The sequence below is a fragment of the Lagopus muta genome, chromosome 3 (genome assembly GCF_023343835.1).
Source record: "Lagopus muta isolate bLagMut1 chromosome 3, bLagMut1 primary, whole genome shotgun sequence".
NCBI classification, from domain to species: Eukaryota; Metazoa; Chordata; class Aves; order Galliformes; family Phasianidae; genus Lagopus; species Lagopus muta.
The window spans coordinates 8946304-8968235 of NC_064435.1; the positions used below are offsets into that span (position 1 = coordinate 8946304).

A 21932-nucleotide genomic window follows, 5' to 3' on the forward strand; every position below is an offset into this window, starting at 1 on the left:
GATTTTTTATTTTTTATTTTTTTTCAATGAGGAAAGTTTTAAGCAAGAATTCCAAGTGCGATTTAGAAAAATAAAAATAACTTCTTTTAGTTTAGACTATTAAAGGTATTTATCTTCAATAAAAAATATAATTATCCAATATAGTGTTAAGGATACACCTTGTATTCTTAAATCTACTTATGTCTGCCACTTCTTTCCTTTCTTAAGGATGGATAAAAAGTGGCACATATTGTGACAGACAACTGGAAAAATCCAGGCAAAAAATGACTTTTGATTACCCCAGTGCGACCAGTCAAAAAAATGAATAATGCAGATTCACCATGTTTCTTCTTGCTGCTAACAGAAAATGCAGATATCCCAGTGATTCCACCAAACATTTTTATGTTCCTTTTTTGACACCTGAGTGCTGATGTTTTTAAGAGCTCTTAAAGCAAGTCAGCACAGCTTCTGAACTTTTAAAGACAACTTCCAGAATCCTGGTAGAATTGCTTAGCTATGAATGTGAAGATGATCTGCACCATATGCACAAGAGTTGTCCCAAGGGAACATTGGTAATACCAACAAATGTTTCTTGAAGCATTGCTCTGGTAACTTGGCCTCTCTGGGAATAAGTGGAATGCATACAGTTCAGAGCAGAAATTCTTGTAAGCATACTGTATTTTAAGCATTAATCACCAGACAAGTAAAACAAAAGAATATTTAGACAAAAAAAAAAAAAAAAAAAGTAAAAAAAATTGATGTGCATGTTTATTTCACTATGTAACAAGGACAGACTACACCAATAAAGACAAGGTGTTAAGAAGTGAAGAAATATAATGAACACAAAATGGGAGGAATCCATTCCTAATGAATGCTTTTGTTTGTAGATCAGTCATGAATTGGGGATATATTTGGAGGATGTGGTTATTGACATTTTCTCGTGCTGTGTTGTACATGAAGTAAAATGAATATTGCTTTCCTGTTTTCACAATTGGAACAATAACAGTGAAAAGAAATATACTCTTGAGAGTTTGAAGTAGGAATTACATCATCAAATGCATAGATACTTCTCATTGAGGCTTTCACTCTCAGGATTCAGCAGTGGTCTCTAGAAGAAAGCTAGAGCTGTATTCCATCCAAAAGGAACAGGACACTGAGGTAGCTGAAATATAAGTACACTGCTAAAGCTAGTATCCCTTTACGATTTCTTCTGTGGAAAATGGATGTCCGTTATTCTGCTCATCTCAGCACCCGTCATCAGGACTTCTCATCCTGAGTAATAAAGCTTGTCTGGGGTCTTAAGCAATACGGATTCGTATTTATTTAACCAAACAAAAAGCACGGTTTTAGTGATATGGGGTTACCTCATCCCAGTAGGTCCCCTTCAGAAGATATTGTGCCTTAAAAGACAGAAGGCAGAATTGACCACTTGCAGATCTGGTGCAGAGGAGATGCATCCTTCTCTGGATTTTCTCATGGTCACTGATTTGCTTTATAAGAGAATGCAAGGAAGCAGATAGCATAAAGAATTTCCCTTCTCTCCACTTTATAGGGTGTACATGTATCCATATCCTTTGATAACTTGGCACTGAGATATACTTTTACTCTTAAATAGACAGAACTACATCCTATTTTATTTGGATTTTCCTGAAAATGTGTGCAGGAAAGCTACTCTCCTCTTACTCAGGAACTGTTTAAGGGCCACCTGCAGTGAACTTCAGGTTAACAATTTGTCAATTACAAAATTATTAGAGGTCAATAGAAATCAAAATAGAGGTCAGTAGGTCAATTAGAAGTCAATACTGCCATAAATGCATTATAAAACATAGTTTTCTTGTGCAGTTAAGCTAATATGAATTTATTTTCTCCAGTATGAATTGTCCATTGTATACTTAAGAAGCCCTTAATTCCTACAGCTTTTCTTTGTCAAACCTGTCTAGGGTTGAATTTTACTGATGGAGAACCATAGGAAGATAAAGACACCTGATGATGACACAACTTCTCCTTCCTGGACTGTTGTATCTGCTCAGGTTTCAGGGATGAGATGCCAGGATGAGTTTTCGACCCGAGGAATGTGATTGAGTGAAAGAATGGCTTCTGGCAGCAGCAGCTTTCAAATTGAAAAAAAGAACCTCTTAATATGAAAGAAGATGAAAATAGGAAATAAAAAAAAAAAAAGAGAAAGATAATCCTTAAAGTCAGATTCAGTAAAGTTCACAGGAATCAGTGACGGGCAGATAATAAATCCAGGAGTCTCTTGCAAAGGGAAATGAAGATAGCATTGCCAATCCAGTGAATGTAATCTTTTCTGATAATGGCTTGAGGTTACTTTGGAGAAATTTTTATATGGAGAGAAAACATTAAAAATAAAACCCATAGACATGCATTCAAATCAACTTCTGAAAATTAAGCTTGTTATTTTAGATAGAAAATCATTGCAAGGTTAAAATGCTGAGACAATTAAAGGGGTGGAAATATTTTGATAACAGTCTTCACAGGCTTAAAATAGCAAGTTGTTTATTCCCCTAATAAGCCAGCTCTGTATTTCACATATGGGATTTTCAGGCAATAAAACTTCCATGCTAGAAATACTTTATAAAGTAATCACTTCTTAAAAATCCTGGTCTTCCATCAGATTTCTTAATCAGATTTTTTTAAAGGGTAATAAATTATCTATTTTTATCCTGTACTACCAGTCACAGATGATCACAGAATCATATCATAGAATAACCGAGGTTGAAAAAGAACCACAGGATCACCCAGTCCAACCATCCACATATCACCAATAGTTCTCACTAAACCATGTCCCTCAACACAACATCCAAATGTTCCTTGAACACCTCCAGGGTCGGTGATTCCACCACCTCCCTGGGCAGCCCATCCCAGTGCCTGACCACTCTTTCAGAGAAGTAGTATTTCCTAACATCCAGCCTAAATCTCCCCTGGCGCAGCTTGAAGCCATTCCCTCTGGTCCTACTACTAGTTACACTAGACAAAAGGCTGACCCTCAAGAGGCTTGTTACAATCTCCCTTCAGGTAGTTACAGAGAGCAATAAGGTCTGCCCTGAGCCTCCTCTTCTCCAAACTGAACATTCCCAGCTCCTTCAGCCGTTCCTCATAAGCCCTGTGCTCCAAACCGCTCACCAGCTTTGTGCCCTTGTTTGAACCCGCTCCAGAGCCTCAATGTCTTCCTTGCAGTGAGGGGCCCAAAACTGGACACAGCACTCAGGTGCGGCCTCAACTGTGCTGAGTACAGGGGGACAATCACTGCCCTGCTCCTGCTGGCAACACTGTTTCTGATGCAAGCCAAGATGCCATTGGACTTCTTGGTCACCTGGGCACACTGCTGGCTCGTGTTCAGCTGAGCATCAATCAGTACCCCTAGGTACACAGTCATCTAGCCACTCTGCCACAACCCTGTAGAGTTGTCTGGGGGTCCTCCTGAATCACGGGGAGTTTTGTCTGCTCCCCAGCCGAGACTACCAGGTCAGAGAGTGGAGTACCTGAAGATAGCTGGTCTGACTTTTAAAGACAGATGTAAAGAAGGCACTCAGAACCTCTGCCTTTTCATTAATCTCAGTGGTCACATTCCCAGCCTCATCCAGTAAAGAATGGAGATTCTCCTTGGTTCTCCTCTTACTGTTGATGTATTTGTAAAAGACTTTCTTGTTTCTTTTTACCCCAGCGGCCAGGTTGAGTTCAAGCTGGGTTTTGCCTTTCTGATTTTCTCTCTACACATCTAAACTTCTTTGTATTCTTTCTGAGTTGCCTGTCCCTACTTCCACAGGACGTAAATTCTCTTTTTCTCCTGGAGCCTGAAGAATATCACAGAATCACACAGAATCACAGAATCACCCGGGTTGGAAGGGACCCCAAGGATCATGTAGTTCCAACCCCCCTGCCTAGCAGGGCCACCAAACATACACATTCAGATCAGGTTGCCCAGGACCCCGTCCAACCTGGCCTTAAACACGTCCAAGGACGGGTCATCCACAACCTCCCTGGGCAGCCCGTTCCAGGGCCTAACCACTCTCCTAGTAAAGAACTTAGCTCCCTATTCATCCACACTAGTCTTCTTCCCCGCTGGCTCATTTTGCAGCTCAGAGGGACAGCCATCTCCTGTGCCTTTAAGACTTCCTTCTTGAAGAGTGACCAGCCATCTTGGTTCCCTTTACTCTCTAGGACTGAATCCTGCAGTACTTACATCCTCAACCTGCAGCAAAGGAGTAAGCCTAAAAACTCACCAAGGTCAATGGATTATTTCCTCAGACTCCAAAAGAAGCTCTCTCTCTTTTTGTTTTCTAAAGTCTTGAAATAATAATGAAATTTTGTAGAAATACTAGAATAACTTATCTGCATTTAAATTTATAACCAGCCAACATAATTAGGTACTTTTCCAAATCAGTTGTTATTTACTTAACACAGCATAATTGCTTAATCACATTATAATGAGAGCTTTTTGAATAACTTCTTTCAAACTTGTAAAAATTCTTTTTACTTTCATTAGTGAGTTCATCGGCAATTTGTTTTCTTAAGTCTATTTACCAGCCATCATTAACAGTATATAAAAATGTGTTAAATTATAGTATAGAAAATACAAATCATTCCAGAGAAAGCACTTGACATTGATTCATTACAGAGACATGCATCCTTGGTTCTCTGGGCATAACAAATATTGATTGTCATCATGGAATAGATTAATTCTATAGTGTTAAGAGAACTTCCACATGTAGCATCATGGGCCATTGACTGTCTAATGTGAATGTCGCAGTGTTTTATTGCTTGAACATTGTGGGCTTGAGACATAGCTCACTGAAATACACTGAAAGACATTTATTGTCTTGTGTGAGCTTCGAGTTCAACTTCATATTTTAACAATTTGTTTTTTTTTTTTCCTCTCCTTAATGAGATTCAAGGTCAATATAAGTCAGTTCTTCCTGGCAGAAGAACACCTTTCCCAATGGATAGAAGTGATATGGCTATCACTGCATTGAACAGCGAAAAACACAACAGAGTGATTATAGGACATTTTAGAGGCTCTGAGGGACTGATTTCAAATCTGCTCTGCCTCAGCCTTACTGGGTTACCTTAGGCAAATAATTTATTGCAGTGTAAGTAGATAACTTTTTACATCTCTTAACCTTCTACTGTTATGAAAGCAAGGACCTTACTGAAACTTTTTAGTAGCCAGGTTGCCAAAAATGTCCAAGGTTACCACATTTCTGGAATTTTGCACTTCAGATTTTTACTTGTGCAAAAAAGCAGACTGATACCAATTTCTAGATAAAATAGTATCTTAATAGTTTTCTAGGGGGAATTGTGAGAATAATTGCACTCTAAATCTGTGGGGGGACTATTTGGTAGCCTGTCATTACACTTTGTGGAGATTTAATCAGAACACTGTAGTCCAGGACAGAGTGTATCTGTGTTGATGTAGTAGAATTACCCTAGAATTTAATGATTTTGAACATGAATTTGAAGTGACTTAGTCAGGTGCACTTGCCTGCTCTGGAAACATGCATTTTTATTTTATTCAGTACAACAGAACTAATTCATGAAATTTTCTTGAGTTCCAAGAGCACAAGACCAGAACATGAGTGGAGCTCCACTGGATTTTTTACTGACCACACAGAAACCACTTACTCACGAGAGACTTTCAGCACATTAGAAAATGATGTATTATCTCATGTATGGCAAAAACTTGATGATGGTATATGTTAGCTTTGCTCCTGGACCATGGTGCTGCCCGTGAAACTTGAAGTCACTGACTCCAGGCCATAGGATATTTAGAAAGCAGCTCTTCACAATGGAGCCTCATCCCTTGGTTATGAGGGGGGATAAATATTATCAGACAAAGTCCCAGTGCTGTAAGACAGCAACTGGTAAAAGTTTACTTTTTTTTTTTTAACAGACTTCCTTACATAGGTTATATTTTTTAAGTGCTTTAGATATAAAAAATAGTATCAGTACTGTCAAAGTTATGCACATTCTATCTTAGAGGCAATAACAAAGGAAACAGATCTGGACTGTAAAATCTCTGAAGTAGACCCTGGATACTAGAACTACTATGGAAATTTGTTTCTAGATATTTGTTTCTAGGTGCTTAAGAAAGATGCTTTGTTATATGGTTTAAGTGCAGGTCAATTTCTCTTCTTCATTTGCTAAACTACTGGAAGAGTAGTTAGCAGACATGGAGCTTGTCACTATAGAATTGATTTAAAAACGTCATCTGTCATTTCCTCTGGACCTGCAAAGAGAACATTTCTCCTCCAGAAGCACAGTTGAATTCCAGTAGGGCAGCAGTGTCCTTTAATCCCCTGACAGCATAATCACACTGAGTCTTGTCACAGTTTATTCACTGTTGATTGTTATTCTGCCTTCCCCTCTGCTTTCACCTCACATGCCATTTACTCCTGGTTCCCATGGAGATGCTACACAGTATTAGTCTAACTTTAGATTAGCCTTGTAACCTTTCATACTTTAAAATTATTTATGTTTCTTAGCAACTCTGCTGAACATCTACATCTTTCAACTATTCTCTTGTACCGGAAGACTGAGTTTACAACCCCAGAACATAGGTGATGCAAGGGAGTCTATGGCAAGGGAGAAGAGGATGCCTTGCCTACAGGTGTTTAATCCACATCTTTTCTGCCAGGTTTCATAGAATCATAGAATCCTTAGAGTTGGAAGGGACGTTTAAAGTCATCTAGTCCAACTCACCTGCATTGAAGAAGGACATGCACAGCTAAATCAAGTTGCCCAGGGCCTGATCCAGCTTCATCTTGAAAGTCTCAGGGGTTGGGCATCAATCACATCTCTGGGCAACCTGTTCCAGTGCCTCACCACCCTCACTGTAGAATAATTTTTCCTTATATCTAACCTAAATCTACCATAGGTGATGCCATACTGACAAAATCAAAAAATACCAGTGCTCTATCTCTTTCAATTGGAAACCATCTCCCCTCTTTTTCTGTCAGCACAGACCCTGATAAAGTGTCTGTTAAATGAGCATGAAGGGAGTTCTTACATAAATAGGATAAGGATTTGCATTGCAGGAGACTTCCTTTGCAGGAAAAGATGAAAAATTACAACGTTAAGAGTTACAAAAAAAAAAAAAAAAAAAAAAAAAAAAAAAAACCATGGAAAAAAAAATCAAGATTTGATGAAAATCTATACCTTCTTATACCAAGGGAACCTCAAGTAAGTGTTCAGCTGTTATCTAATCAAGAAGCCTGCATAAGTTGTTAGACAGTTTAGGGAACTCAGTGTAAACTACATAATAGTCAACAGGAGAATAAATGTTAATGATTCAGTGTCACAGAAGTTCCTGTCTGAAGGGAAAAAAGAAACTGAAATTCCCTAGACAACAGCATTCATCCATTCATCTTTACCTGCTACAAACCTCAGCACTCCTGGTGTTACAGAAGACATTTCTAATTGACAAAGCTGCAACAGAAAAATCTGAGTAAGTCCCTCAGACAAGACGTACATATAACAGTTATCCTTGAGACCAACATTCTCCATCTATTTTCCAACAGCTCTTTTATAGGAGGCGGTGTAAACGGCTTTGTCCATTCAGATAAGACTCTTCATGTTTGCATGGAGAATCAGATATTTAAAGAAGATTTTGTCAGTATTTCATCAGGCAATGCAAACTTAATGCAAACAACAAAGTTATACCTATCTCTAGCTTTTGCACTGTGTAGACATTCCCAAGGCTAACACAATACAGCAACTCTAGGAAATGCCAGTTTCTAAAACAATTCAGACAAAGTACTTTTAAAGGGAACCAAGTGGGAATAAGTTTCATGCATTTACATCTAGCACACCCTATCTGTCATGCCTCATTTAGTTTCCTGTTAGTCCTGTATTTTCCTATCCTATCTAACCAGCGTTTTGTTTTGCAATGTCAAAAAAAGGGAAACAAAATGCTGACAGAGCAGCCTCCACATTTGGCACTCCAGACTTCTGTCTGATGGAGGCAGCCATGTCGGAGGATGCCCTAAGGCACAGAATCAGATATCAGTTCTGCTCTCTTCCTCTCCGAGGAACAGTTGGGATAATTTCTGAAGAAGTGCTTCTACAGTGAAACGCACTGTAAAGTATTTACATTTTCACTTATAACACAGTGATGGAACCAAGCCGGTTTTACCTTCTTCTCATAGACTGTCACATAGCATTAGATGGGGATCAGTTCTAATTAAATGAAGATCAAAAAACACAATCCTAAATTTCAGACTGTAGGTTTCACTCAGGGTAATGAATTTAATGCAACTCTACTATCTGATTCTCATTTTTAGACTACAGCAAGATACTTATGTCTACACACCCTTTCTTCTAAATCAATAAATAAATCAACTGTATTGGTAAAGATCATTACCAATTGTGAATTTCAGAGGAAAATTTTATCTGACTAAAAGAAGGCCAGAAAAAGCAAGTTCTGCTCAGAGCACTGTCCGGAACTAAGATGGGTATTACCACAGATGGGAATTCTCTGTAGGTTTTGGAGGAAGAACTGTACTAGTTGCTTTGTTTTACACTTTGCATGCACTGGGAATATAAATGCAAATCAAGGAGATTTTAAGAAATGAGCTGAATTTTTCAACTGAATTTTTCAAGTTGGGATTGCATTTGGTTTTAGTGTGTTGTACCTAACACAAAGTGGCTCAGTCCTAAAATTATCACCCTCAGTGAAATACTGCTATTGATACTGGTAAGAGTTTCAGTTGACCAAAGTCTAAATTAAAGAAAGGATAAGACTGGAATATGAAAAAAATATGGAAGGGCTTAAAACTGCTGATTAAATATCCAAATTTTTAATATCTTATTGTTACAGAGCTCTAAATTTACCTATTGCAAATAAAAAGCACATCTTTGGTTCTCAATCATATTACATGTGGCATATTAAAAAAAAGCTTAGTATTGCTTAGTTTTCATCAGTCAGTGAAAAATTTATTCTTAAAAGAGATTGTCCAGAAAAATATGCAACTGAAGTAATAAAAATTTCACCTAAAATCTTATTGAATACCATTCCAATAGATGAGATTGTTCATGCAACCTTTTCCTGTAAAGTAGATTTAATTTACTCTATTAGTTCAGTAATTTCTCCACATTTGTATTTACTGGAAGTTTCTGAAATTCCCCTGAGCTAGATAGGATTGTAATACAAATCTGAATATTGAGCAATACATAAGTACAGAAAGACAGACAGAAGCCCAAATTTATTCTTTCTCTCACTTCATAGATTTCCACAGAGTGAGTCTCAGAGCAAATGTACTCTGACGTTATGGGACTGGGATGCAGGCAACGAAGTAAAGGACGTGATAACCAGGAACGGTGTTGATACAATTAAGTGAGAATCCACCTGATACTTGTGAAGGGCTTATAACTATACCTTGGAACAGCATTATTTTTATTTTTTTTTTTTCACCAAAGGAATTATTATCAATATTTGGTTGAAGTGCAACATTATTCAGTCAAGTCTGAACTAAATTTGAGAGACTCTGGACAAATTTTGAGTTTATCCAACATTTCTTGTAAATAAGTAAATAACCATTAGTATGACTCCAGCTGTTTCAATTTTGTATCTAAGAGACTGAGAGTATTCACATACTTATAGACAATTTGGATCAATCTTAAAAACAGTAGACAGAGCAGAGAAAGAGGAACCAATCCAGACTAGAATTATTTAATACCTGGACTATTTCATACTCAGAAGTGAGCCTTTGTCAGCTTTAATGATACAGGGCTAAAAGCCATTAGAACTGGTGATAATACATAGCAAGCCTATGGAAATCAAAGCAAATAGGTGCATGGCATCACAATAAATGAATCAGATACAGCTTGTTCTGATGCTGTATCAGGGCAAGTTTTACAATGCAAATGAACATCATTTGAGCCACTTCCCATCATAGAATTTTATTCTCAAGTGGACTAGGCTGAGGTAGATAGACATTACTTCAGAAAACTACATTCTATGATAATACTTCCCCACTGTTATAGGTGAAATAAATCGAAGTGCTGTCCTCTGAACCTTACTCCTACTGTCAGGAACACAACCAACTATTTATCTTCACAGGAGACCACTTACTTTCTAAATGACTGCCATTCTATTCATATATAAAGTCTGCTTGGTAAATGAAAAATTTATTCATTTCTCAGGAAAGGGTCAGAACTTCTAGGCACAAGTTCCATTCACTGTCAGATCCATTAAATCAGCTAACAGTTAAAGACAGATGGGCAATGATTTTTTTTTCAGGGAATCTTGTCTGGTTCACTATAGTATAAGGAAATATTTTATTAACATCCATGAAAATTAGCATTTCAGATCTGTCTCGAAAGCTGCTAATCCCTAGAAGTCATTTGCCTTTGCAGTATTTTTAACTTGGAATATATTTCAGGTTTTGATCAAAGTCCTGCAAAACACAACTCTCAGAAGTATGTACAGTAGTCCTTGGCTAGAGACTTCAGGTACCAGCTCGTAGAAGCTTGGATCTATTTGAAAACTGAAAAGTTACCTAAGAATTTGGAAAAATCCTACTGTCACAGTCTGTCTTCATGGCAACTTGTGTCAGTGCTCAGCCACTCATGTGACACAGAGCCTCTTGTGTCCCCATTTGTGCTCACTGCCTCTTGTTCTGGCACTGGGTACCACTCAGAAGAGCTTAGCTCTGTCCTCTTTGTATCCTCTCTTCAGATATTTATAGATACTGATCAGATCACCCTGAGCCTCCTCTTCTCCATGAATAAGAATCCCACCTCTGTCAGACTGTCTTCACAGACATGCTCCAGTTGCTTCAACATCTCAGTGGCCCAGTGTTGTACTGTCTCTAGTATGTCCAAGTGTTTCTCATACTGGGGAGCCCAGCAGTGGACACACATCTCCAGGTGTAGCCTTACCAGAGTAGAGAAGAATGATCATTTATCTTGACTTGATGGTGACATTTTAATGCAGCCCAAGCTACCATCAGAATTCATAGCAGCAATGGCACAATATTGATTCATGTTCAACTTGATGTTCTCCAACACAAGTCTCCAAGTGCTTTTCTACAGAGCTGATTTCCAGCTGGATGATCCACAGCACATATGGTGCCTGGGTGCCTTCTCCATGTGCAGCCCACTGAAATCTGCTTTTTGACTTCCAGGAGGTTCCCATTAGCTCATCTTTCCATCCTGTTGAGGTCCATGTGGATGTTGTCATGACTCTCTGGTGAGTCAGAAAATCCCCCCAGATTTTGTCATAGGGGGATTTACTGCAGGTTTACTCTGCTCAACCATTAAAGACATTAACGAAGATTAAACAGGGCTGTACACAGTACACAATGAATTGAACCTCAAATAATATCAGTTGACTTGTCATGGGATGCTTGCAGTGCCACTAATACAGATGTTGATTTCATCCATTCAGTTCCCTCTGTAAATCTTACCCTATTTGGAGATCCTGTTATTTCCTAGTGTGAATGACCTTTCCTGATAAAGTTTACCTTGAGTAGATTCTCTAGGGACAGTGTATTCTCCATGCAATAGAAAACAGTGTACACATGCCAACACTATCTTAAGGCCAGGAAGATCGATGAACTAATCAGCTTACCTCTGTGTCTAAAATAATTAGTTCTGATGAACAGCAGCACCTGCTTCTATGTGTATATCACCACATTGCACTGACCTGCTCTTAGATCTGAGCCAGTGCTCCATGTATGGCCTTTATTTGCCTTACTCTTCTGGGATAGTGTCTCTTATTAGCTGCTACAGTGATGACAAACGCAATACCTGACTTAAGTTGAGCTATAACAAATGGCTATCAAATAGCTCCTGCCTCCCTGCAGCTGCAGTAACTTAGAGCAAGGATTTACAGTAGGCTTGATCCTGAGAGGCACCAACTTTGAGCATTCTCAAGTGAGAAGAGAGGATTTAGCATATACAGACATACATGCATGCACCAAACTCACATGAATGGAGAGGAGACTCCTTTCTGACAAGGTGGCTGCACTGCAGTGCAGTAATTTCCTAAAGTTCCTATTAAAATGCTGCAGTAATTAATCTCAATCAAACTTACAGAATATTTCCTATTAGCATGCCATTATTTTTGTCTCATGTTGTTTTTGATGTCACATTCATTGCACCCCTCGCTTCACTCTACAAACACTTTTCCTGTTCTTGCAGGCAGGTCTGGACCTCTTAATTGGATGCAGTTGTCAGCTATTTCTTCAGCTTTCCTTGAAACCCTTCTATTGAGCTTGATATCAAATTGTGTGCATGCCTTTATTAAATATTAGCTCTCGAAAAGTAAAGTCAAGCATCTCAGCTCTTGCAAACATTTTCCTGTTTTGTCATTTCACTGTACTAAATTGTTCATATTTATCTTCACATCACAGTGCTTGATTTCTATTTAATTATTGATACTGGTAGATCTAAGCTATGTTTTTCCTTCTTTATGTGATGCTGAATTAAAAATACACTTCTTCACTTATAATTACTGGTTTCTTCACATGGTCATAAAGATGCTAGGAGAAAATGGCTGATCTGTGACGTCAGGTCATGTACTGGAGCTGCTGTTTTGTTTTTGGGTAGATTTTTGGGCAGCTGATAGATCTCACAAAACTTGAATTGTTATACAAGATAGATTGCATCTGAACAGTGGTTGATTGCTGGAGTCTGACCCCGAATGGCTTAGAAACTCTGTCAGAGCTTTGTGGTACGCATAGGTATTTCAGTGAGAGATGCTGAAGATGCAAATGGCAATGAAGCATATTTTTCTTGTGACGGATGCCTTTGAAATAGACATAAAACTGCATAACGAGGCTGTGAATATAAACACGTGATTTGCTCTTCACATATGCAGTGCTTTGTTGTGTACTAACAGCAGCCAACCCACAGACAGCAGCTCAAGTTCTTGGTGTTCTTTTTTTTGCCCGATTTGCTGGCTCAGATCTATATAGTGCACATTAAAAAAAAAAAAAGTCAATCAAAGCCAATATCTATTCAAAGTCACTGAATCATCCACTTTAACAGTTACTAAAAATACTTTTTATGACTGCCTTGAACTCTGCTTCCACCTCCAAATCACAGATGCTCTTACAAGAAACATGGAGCTTGCTTGAAAGTGTTATGCAACATTTAATCACCCGTCCCAGCTCTTCATGTACGCAGTGTGGAAGAAAGTGGTGAAACAGTAGCAGGAAAGAATGAAAATACCACTCTGAAATAAAAGACAAAATAAACAAAACAACAACAACAACAACAACAAAAAAAAAAACTGTCCAGGGGATAAATGGCAGCCTGTTAACATTTATTTCAGTTTTTATTTTTCTTTTATGCCTCTTTTTTCAAAGTAGACCTGGAATATTTCATTGCTACAAGTCAGGACAATAATGCAGGACAATTGTTTGAATTGATACCAGTCTCCAAACTGGATATAGAAGGGCTAAAACGCTGAATGCTAACAGTTTCCTCTTTGATAATGGCACATATGCAAATGCCACAAAGATTTCTCAGCATTAATGATTTAACTTTTCTTTATCATCATGCAAGCCTCTGAAGGATTATTGCTCAAATGGGAAAATGAAGAATTAGAGATTAAGTCTTACAGGAGATACATAAAACAATGTAGATCATTTCTTGTTCCAGATTAAAACATCTCAGTGTAGATGATCATACACAGAGGTTAAACTCTAAAAGTCTTGACTAAATATGGCTTCTTGTGTCATTTGTGATTTTATAGGCTGTCTCAACTCCAAAAAAGAGTTAGTTATCTGCAAGTTTTAGGAGAGATCTAATCCAGCCAGATTGGATGGGGCCCTGGGCAACCTGGTCTAGTATTAAATGGGGAGGTTGGTGGCTCTCCTGTGGCAGGGGGGTTGGAGCTTCATGAACCTTGAAGTCCCTTCCAACCCTGGCCATTCTGTGATTCTGATTCTATTCTATCTGAGAGCATATTAGTTGTTACTCACTATTTATTTTTTGGCAAATAAATTGAGACATATATGCCTGCCTGTTACCTGGAGTATGGCCTCCAGTGGAGACCAGTGCCTACAGATGGTGAAGGTCACCTTCAGGTAGACGCTTAGCGCAGAGCCTAGCTGCCCTGGCATGTGTCTGCTGATAGATGGGACATATGAGGGTGCCAGGCACATCCACATGGTGATGGTGTATGTGAGGCTAGATCTATGGGAGGCGCATACTCTTCTAGAGAGACAGTGAGAGGCCTGCCAGGACAGGCTCGAGTGACTCCAAGGACATTGAAAATGTATGCTCTGGCATCTTCACTGAATCTTTCATCTTCACTGAATCTTTCATCTTCACTGACCACACTCGAGTAGAACAAAGGTAAATATCTCCAAGTTGGCATGTAAAGTCTGTTAAGTTAATCTCAAACCAATCCAGCCCTTTGGAGTGTCAGCTGCAGGCAGAGTAGAAAATCATCACTCCAGTTTAGTTGCACCACTGAATGACAAAGGCCCAATATTAATCTTGTTGAAAGAAAAAAAACAGGCTGCAATATATGCAATATATACTCAATATATGCATGTGTTTTGGATGACAGAGGTCCTCGGTACCTTGTCTGGTTTGTGGAGTGGGGTTATCTTCCTAGAATCACATGTGTAATAACTTGTTCTGAGGTGAGTCTGCAGATTCTGAGTCTTTCTCAGCTTCTGTTTCTGTTAGCTGATATCTCAGGTTTAGTATTTATGCACTGAATTATATGGCATGTCTCCAAATCTCATAGCCTGCAGCAGAAAAACAATTCAAATCAGAGTTTCTACTTCAGTGCACTTATGTACTTTCTATTCTTGAACAGCTTTTGATATGTCAAGAAGTATGTAATCTCTAACTAAAATCTTATTTAAGAGAAGGGAGAATATATCATTTGGGCTTCACTTTACCTTTACTGGGCATAGAAATACTATCTCCTATATTTCTTCTTCAGTATTTCTGTTCCTACAGAAAACAAAATCTATTTAAAAAATAATAACGTGCTGAAATTAAGCTGAATTTAGCCATGAAAATCTTAATAAATAGGCACAACAATTAAGTTCTTTTCACTGCACTGAGTTCTGCCCAATATTTCTGAGTAACTTGCACAAATTTTGGCATCTGATAAATTGCTCAGATATTGTATACTGGAAAGTTTCATCTGTCCTCCATCCTCTTCATGGAACCTCTCCTCAGCCCACGTTCGCACAAGCATCCCACATGTCCCTGACTGTGGAAATGAGGCAGACACACGTGGTATGAACAGAAATAAGCTTTATTTCCCTTCTGTCCTTCATGGATCAAATGCTGCTCTGCTCAACAAGGACTCCTCAAACAGTCATGACCACATTGCCTGCTCTTCCTTATATTCTACTTTTCCCTACTTTTTCTGATCTCAAATGAATAACTCACACCTGTTTGTATGTATGTATGTATGTATTTGTTCATTTATCTGTTTATTTATTTTTGCAATGGGCCCCAATTTTGCTGACTTAGTGCTCTTTTTGCTGATTTAGTTCTCTTAGGTCATCTTGGCCTTTTCAAACAACTGCAGGTAAAGCAGTACTCTCAGAAGCTTTGACGTCTTTCATTCCCTGGGTTTCCCAATGCTTCTTTCATACATTTTATCTCCTACTTTCTTATTATTTTTTTATTAGTTTAACTCCAGGTTGGATTAAGCCAAATGCTTTTCCCCTTTCATTACTATTCTGGAGAAGAAAAGGTTTGGAAGAAACTTTGCTGCTTTCCTGTATTTAAACAGAGCTTACAGGAAGGAAGGAGACTGATTTTTCACATTGTTTGTGATGGGACAAGAGGGAATGATTCCAAATTAAAAGAAGGGAGATTTAGGTTAGAAGTTAGGAATAAATTTTTTTCTCTGGAAGAAGCTGGAAGAAGTTGCTCAGAGAAGTTTAATGTCCCTTTCAAGGCCAGCTAGGATGGGGCTCTGAGCAGCCTGATCAGGTGGGTGGCAACCAGCCCATGGCAGGAGAGGGTATCTAGATGATCTTTAACATTCCCTCCACCTTAAGTCATTCTATGATTCTCTGATCACTTAAAGTCATAAAAAACAAATTTAATTTTTTTCACCTTTGCCTTGCTACATTAGTCTCAGGCCATGGATGGTCATTTGCATGCACAGTTATATTTTGTTTTTGTATCTGTGTTAAGTTTATTTTTTTAGAAATAATTAGTGAGAAAATAAGTAAGGCAGAGGGTACTCTGTATATCTCAGAAATGTACTGGCTTCTAAAAGGAGTTGAGAACAGCACAAATTCACCAGTCAGACTTGAGTGCAAGAATGAATCAGAAATTTCTGCTTTTGGCTTCCTTGAGAAATAAAGATGTTCCCCCTTCTTTCTGCCATCACATGGAAGGATGACTTACGCTGACCAACTCACACAGGAACAGTGCTGATCACCACACAGCACTGTGCTCCGGCATTGCTGTGTTTGCTAGAACTGATGCTTCACCATCTTTGATACAAAGGTGCTAGGCTATGAAGCCTTAAATCCAGTCTGATTTCTGGCTTATTTCTACGTGTCATGTTACCTCTTGTTGAATATTAATAATTCTGAGTGCTTGCTGATCCTCTTTGCGTTAGTACACAACCTCTGTAACGAAGCCCTTTCGGGATGACTTTCATGACCAGAAAATAGTATGACTAAGCCAGGTAGGGAACTTGGAGTTGAGCATGACATACCTCATGAGAGAAAACAGACAGAATGCCCAGAGCTTTGAGCTCTTGCCAAGGTGACCAGTAGGAAGCATTGCACAGAAGACAGTTCTGAGTACAATTTCTTCATAGCTAATCTGTGTCTGATGAGGAGAATATACGGCAGCATTTGCAATTAGGGCTAAATATGCCTAGGATTATTTCCAGACACAGAAGCTAGTAGGAAAATTTGCAAAATAGTCTCTCACATTTATCCATGTGTGGTGCTTATTGGGAATTGTCTCTGAACTATCCTAAGTTGTGGGCAGTGCACTGGAGCTGTAGGGAGACTGGTATTAGGTACAGGCTCAAATTCCACCAGGGATATTCAGAGAGTTTCAAAGTAGTCTGCTATATTTCCATCACCAATAACATTCCCCAGCCCTACCTATTTTAGTGGCATAATCACTGCCTATACAATTTGTGCAGTAAAGTCAGCTTCCTGCAGAGCATTCTGAGCTTTGATTCTTGGCACATACTTGTGCCAACGCATCTGTGGAGATAGATTCATGAGAGCCACAGTCTGAGAGTTTCAGTGTAACCACTGAACATGCTGGAACTCAGGTGTGGGTTTGACATATAGGCATCACTCTCATAAGTTGGAAATAGCGAGCAAAAACTTTATCCTTGATACTAAGCAAAGTAAATGCACTGTCATTAGTTATCTGGGGCAGATTCTTGGCATTATGCAGGAATTGGGAGTTTTTTGGCAGCATCACGGAACACTTAAAAGGTAAATGGCTGTCACACTACTGCACATCTACTTAAAAGCAGATTCAAACTAGCAGTAAGAACTCTAGAAGATTAGCTGTGAATAAATAAGTTTGGGAAGTTGCACATGCTATGAAACAAATGAAGTGCCTGGGTGTTATTTTGCCAGTGACTCTTCAAAGTATTGTAAGTTCTGTGACTTGCGAATCCCAAACTATGTGATTCTGAGTTAAAAAAATAAAATAATCAGCCAGGTCTGTGGGAGTTAAAATGACATCCAAAGCAGTAAGACATGTAACTCAATGTCACTGCTGTAGGTACAGTGTATTTTAAATTGAGAGGAGTCCTCCTGCAGAAAAGTTAAATGGCATCTGCAGATCTCACTAGCTCTGCCTTCAGTGAAAATAAATAGGACATTAAAGAAAACAATAATAGGTGCTGTTGAGTGCAGTGACCTGTTAGCAGCAGATATTTAGCGTGAAACTCTGTGACCAACAGAGAGCACTTTGTGAAAATACATTATATTGTGTCCAGCTCCTTTTTTTTTTGTCCGCACCGTCTCCAGGCTAAATTTTTGGTGACAGCAGGAAGTCTCCTAGAAAATCATTCCTGCAGCCTCTCTTTGCCCTGCTGCCACCCACACAGCAACTAGCTGCGTTCTGGTGAAACCACTGAAACTTTGATTACAGTCATTTCTCAGTTTATACTGTAATGATATCAATGCTGACCAGGAGATGAATCCAAGTCTACTACACAGAAATTGTTAGAGAATTGATCTCTCAAAAATTCAAAAGTAATTATGGAGCTGCTGGATTTATACGATCCAGCAAAATTTGTTTTTGAGAGAACTCTTGGCTTTGAGGAAAGGGCAGCAGAAAATTAATCCTTATGAATTCTGTTGGTAATCTTGGCAAGAAATTAGCATCAACAGGATATCAAAATGTCCAACAGTCATCCTCGAGGAGGTAAATTGTTGTAACAAACATTAATGCTAGAGAAAGGGAAAAATGTTTTAATAGCACTGCTGTAATTTAAGTTATGGGAGCATGAAATAAAAGTATACATTGTGAGAAATGCACAGAGAGGAACAAAAAAAAAAAAAAAAAAAAAAAAACTTTATCAGAACCATAGGATTGTTTGAGTTGGAAGGGACCTTTAAAGGCCACCCAGTTCAACTTCCCTACAATGAACAGGAACACCTACAGCTGCATCAGGTTCCTTGAGCCCTGCCCAGCCTCACCTTGGGTGTCTCCAGGGATGGGACATCCACCACTTCTCTGAGCAACCTGTTCCTGTGTTTCTCCATTAATATCTTCTTTTTAATCTTTTTAAAAATTATTATTACTATTTCAATAATTTACTTTTGTCACTGACATTTGCTTGTTTCTGCCTCAGATTTAGATTGCTGAATTTGAATTTAAGTACCTGTTCATAGCAGCATGAGAACTGGAAGTCCTCAGCCAGGACCCACAGAACTACCTCTGAGCTGCTAAATCACCACTGGAATCAATAAGTGCTGAATGTCTGTAGGTCTGCCAACAGAGCTTGTAACAGTGTCTGCTTTGTCCACTTCTTAGGGACCACAGTGATACCTGAGCACTTCTAGGCATCATTGAGAAACAAAATCATTCAGAATATTTATTTAATCTGGAACAGCTTAGCATTTTTGTGAGTTTTAAGTTTGGGATGACTACATTTTCTGTAGATAAAACCACTATTTGTCTCTTCATGATTAGTAGTGAAACGTGCTCATTTCAGAAGCACATATACTACAATTGAAATGTTGCAAAGAAGATTAGCATGGATCCTGAACAAAGATGATATGCAAATTGGTAAAGTGCTCAATTTTTTGTTTTTCCCAGGGCAGGGGATGTAGCTCAGCGGGAGAGCGCTTGCTTCGCATGTAAGAGGTCCTGGGTTCAATCCCCAGCATCTCCACACTTTTCCTGCCTCACAGCCTGTGCAGGGGGAAATGCCTGTTTGGATGGGGCCCTGGGCAGCCTGCTCTGGTGGCTTGAAATCCTGCCCATGTCAGGGGATTGGGTCTTGATGATCCCTTCCACCCTGAATCGTTCTATGATTCTATAAAAAGGACAAGCAGGTAGTAGGCTTCTCTTACCAGAATGTTATACCTATGCTTCAAAGACCAGCCCCAGCAAGGACAAGAAAACAGGTGTCCCAGATGATGGCATTTAACTATGGATTATTTCTGTTTCCGTCCAGCACAGACAGACTCAGAAATCATGACAACAATTTATCCCAACTCTACGCATTCTGTAGAGCAGAGGACAAGGCCCAGTGGAAGACACCAAACCAGAATGGAGCAATCCTTGATACCATCCAGCTCTGCCCCAACTTTTTGTTGGAGCTTGGGTGAATCATTTACCTTTGGGATGCTTATGTACTTCAGACTTTCTTTTCATTGCCTTATGTTGTGACTGTTCAATTGCTGAGCTGGGATCTTCACTAGGAGCTGGTAGTAGACTCAGAAGAGTTTTGCCACGACCTCCTAGCACTGATTACCACCAAATCCAGGAAGCAGGTGAAATGATGATGGAGGAATGCAGTGACCAGAAAGAGAACATCTGCATTTCTCCTCTTGCTCCCTGCTTTCCAAGGGTAAGACCGCCATGTGTGCATATTTCTCAGAGGCATCGGAGAAGTTCTAGATGATTCCAGCAGTGTGCCCTTGTGGCCAAAAAGGCCAATGGCTTACTGGGGTGCATTAAAAAGAGCGGGTCCAGCAGGTCAAAGGAGGTGATCCTCCCCCTCTACTCTGCCCTGGTAAGACCTCATCTGGAGTACTGCGTCCAGTTCTGGGCTCCCCAGTACAAAAAAGACAGGGATCTCTTGGAAAGAGTCCAGCGGAGGGCCACGAAGATGGTGAAAGGCCTGGAGCATCTCTCCTATGAGGAAAGGCTGAGTGAACTGGGTCTGTTCAGCCTCGAGAAAAGAAGACTGAGAGGGGACCTGATCCAGGTCTATAAATATCTAAGGTGTGGGGGGCAGAATGGCGAGGCCAGACTGTTTTCCGTGGTGAGTGGAGACAGGACAAGGGGAAACGGCTGGAAACTGCAGCATAGGAAGTTCCGCACAAACATGCGCAAGAACTTCTTTACAGTGAGGTGACGGAGCACTGGAACAGGCTGCTCGGGGAGGTGGTGGAGTCTCCTTCTCTGGAGATGTTCAAGACCTGCCTGGATGCCTACCTGTGCGACCTACTGTAGGGAACCTGCTTTGGCAGGGGGGTTGGACTCGATGATCTCTGGAGGTCCCTTCCAACCCCTACAATTCTGTGATTCTGTGATTCTGTGATTCTCAGAGATGTCCTTTCAGAGACTGCAAGTATATCATGGCTAATAAGAGCTTAAACTGTGAGTCTTTCCCTCTTGATGGTTTTCGTATCTGTACAGCTATTAGTCTTTCTTTACATACCAATTCATGTGGCAAAATATAATATCATAATTGCAGTGTGCACAGCTTCGACTAAGCTGTGAAATAGTGGCTTACAAGGTAAATCTTCACAATGGCTGGCAGACAGAGTAAGAGCTGAAAAGAAATCTTGTATTATTTCATCCTAACCAGGAGCATAGAGCATATAGCTCTTCTGCTGCTGCTACCCCTTGTATTTTCTGACTGGTGCTGTGTTATAAACTATATGCAAAGGAATAGAGATGACGCAAAGGAGAAACAAAGCCTGGTAAAAGTAGCCACAGACTGCACAGAGCAGCCAGAGAGGGCCATTCGGGCTTTCATTTATAATGAGCAGAAAAGCAGTGACCTGACCAATTATATGTCTGTGCTGTGCTCTTTCTGCCATGGTAATTTGTTTGCTAGAAGACACATGGCTATTTTAAACACTTTTTTATATAGACAGTCTGGCAGTCTCTGTAATGATCGGTTAAGCAGACAGTTATGCCTTCCAGTGAAGCTGGCAACAATGACTTACAAATATTTCTTTCTGTACAATTAAGCTGCACTCTTGCTGTTGATAAATGCAAATTTCTTGTTTCTTTCTATGGTTCCTACTGGGATTTGAGGTGTTCCAAGTAATCAGAGATACCCTGGGCAGAACTGAAAAGGATTGTGAGGTTTTAAGATATTCCTAGATTTCTTTAGATATTTCAAGACTAGGGAACTCTTTCCTATATCAGTAGTACAGTACTACTAATACCTAAACATTCTTTCTGTCCTTGCAGGTATCTGAACAAAAAATATCAATATCCAATCTGGCTCTTGCTTTAGTTGTGAATGTATGACCATTCATTCCAGACACTCTAAGCACTTGACACTTAAACCTAAGGTTAGTGCATGATAAGATACTAAGCACACAGAGGAGTGCTTGCACACATAGGAAATGCAAATCCCATCATCCAATTAAACTATGTGTTATGTTAGGTCTCACCTCATTGATGTCAACAGCAATTAAGCTCATTCATGCCCAGTCTGAAATGGGTCTGTAGAAGGGTAAGGTAAAATTAAAATGTCCTCAAACAAATGAAGCTCCCACAGAAAATAGCATGGCATTTACTCTAACGCAAATATCAGAGTTTGG

The 21932-nt window shown here is 39.4% G+C and overlaps 2 non-coding genes across 2 annotated transcripts; both read left to right on the forward strand.

Annotated features, from left to right (window-relative positions):
- Positions 1-19122: 19122 nt before the first annotated feature.
- On the forward strand, positions 19123-19229 carry LOC125691478 (U6 spliceosomal RNA). The gene has a single exon (XR_007376151.1). It is a non-coding gene; the product is annotated as a U6 spliceosomal RNA (small nuclear RNA).
- A 14-nt stretch (positions 19230-19243) lies between these two features.
- On the forward strand, positions 19244-19315 carry TRNAA-CGC (transfer RNA alanine (anticodon CGC)). Its single transcript has one exon. It is a non-coding gene; the product is annotated as a tRNA-Ala (tRNA).
- Positions 19316-21932: the final 2617 nt, after the last annotated feature.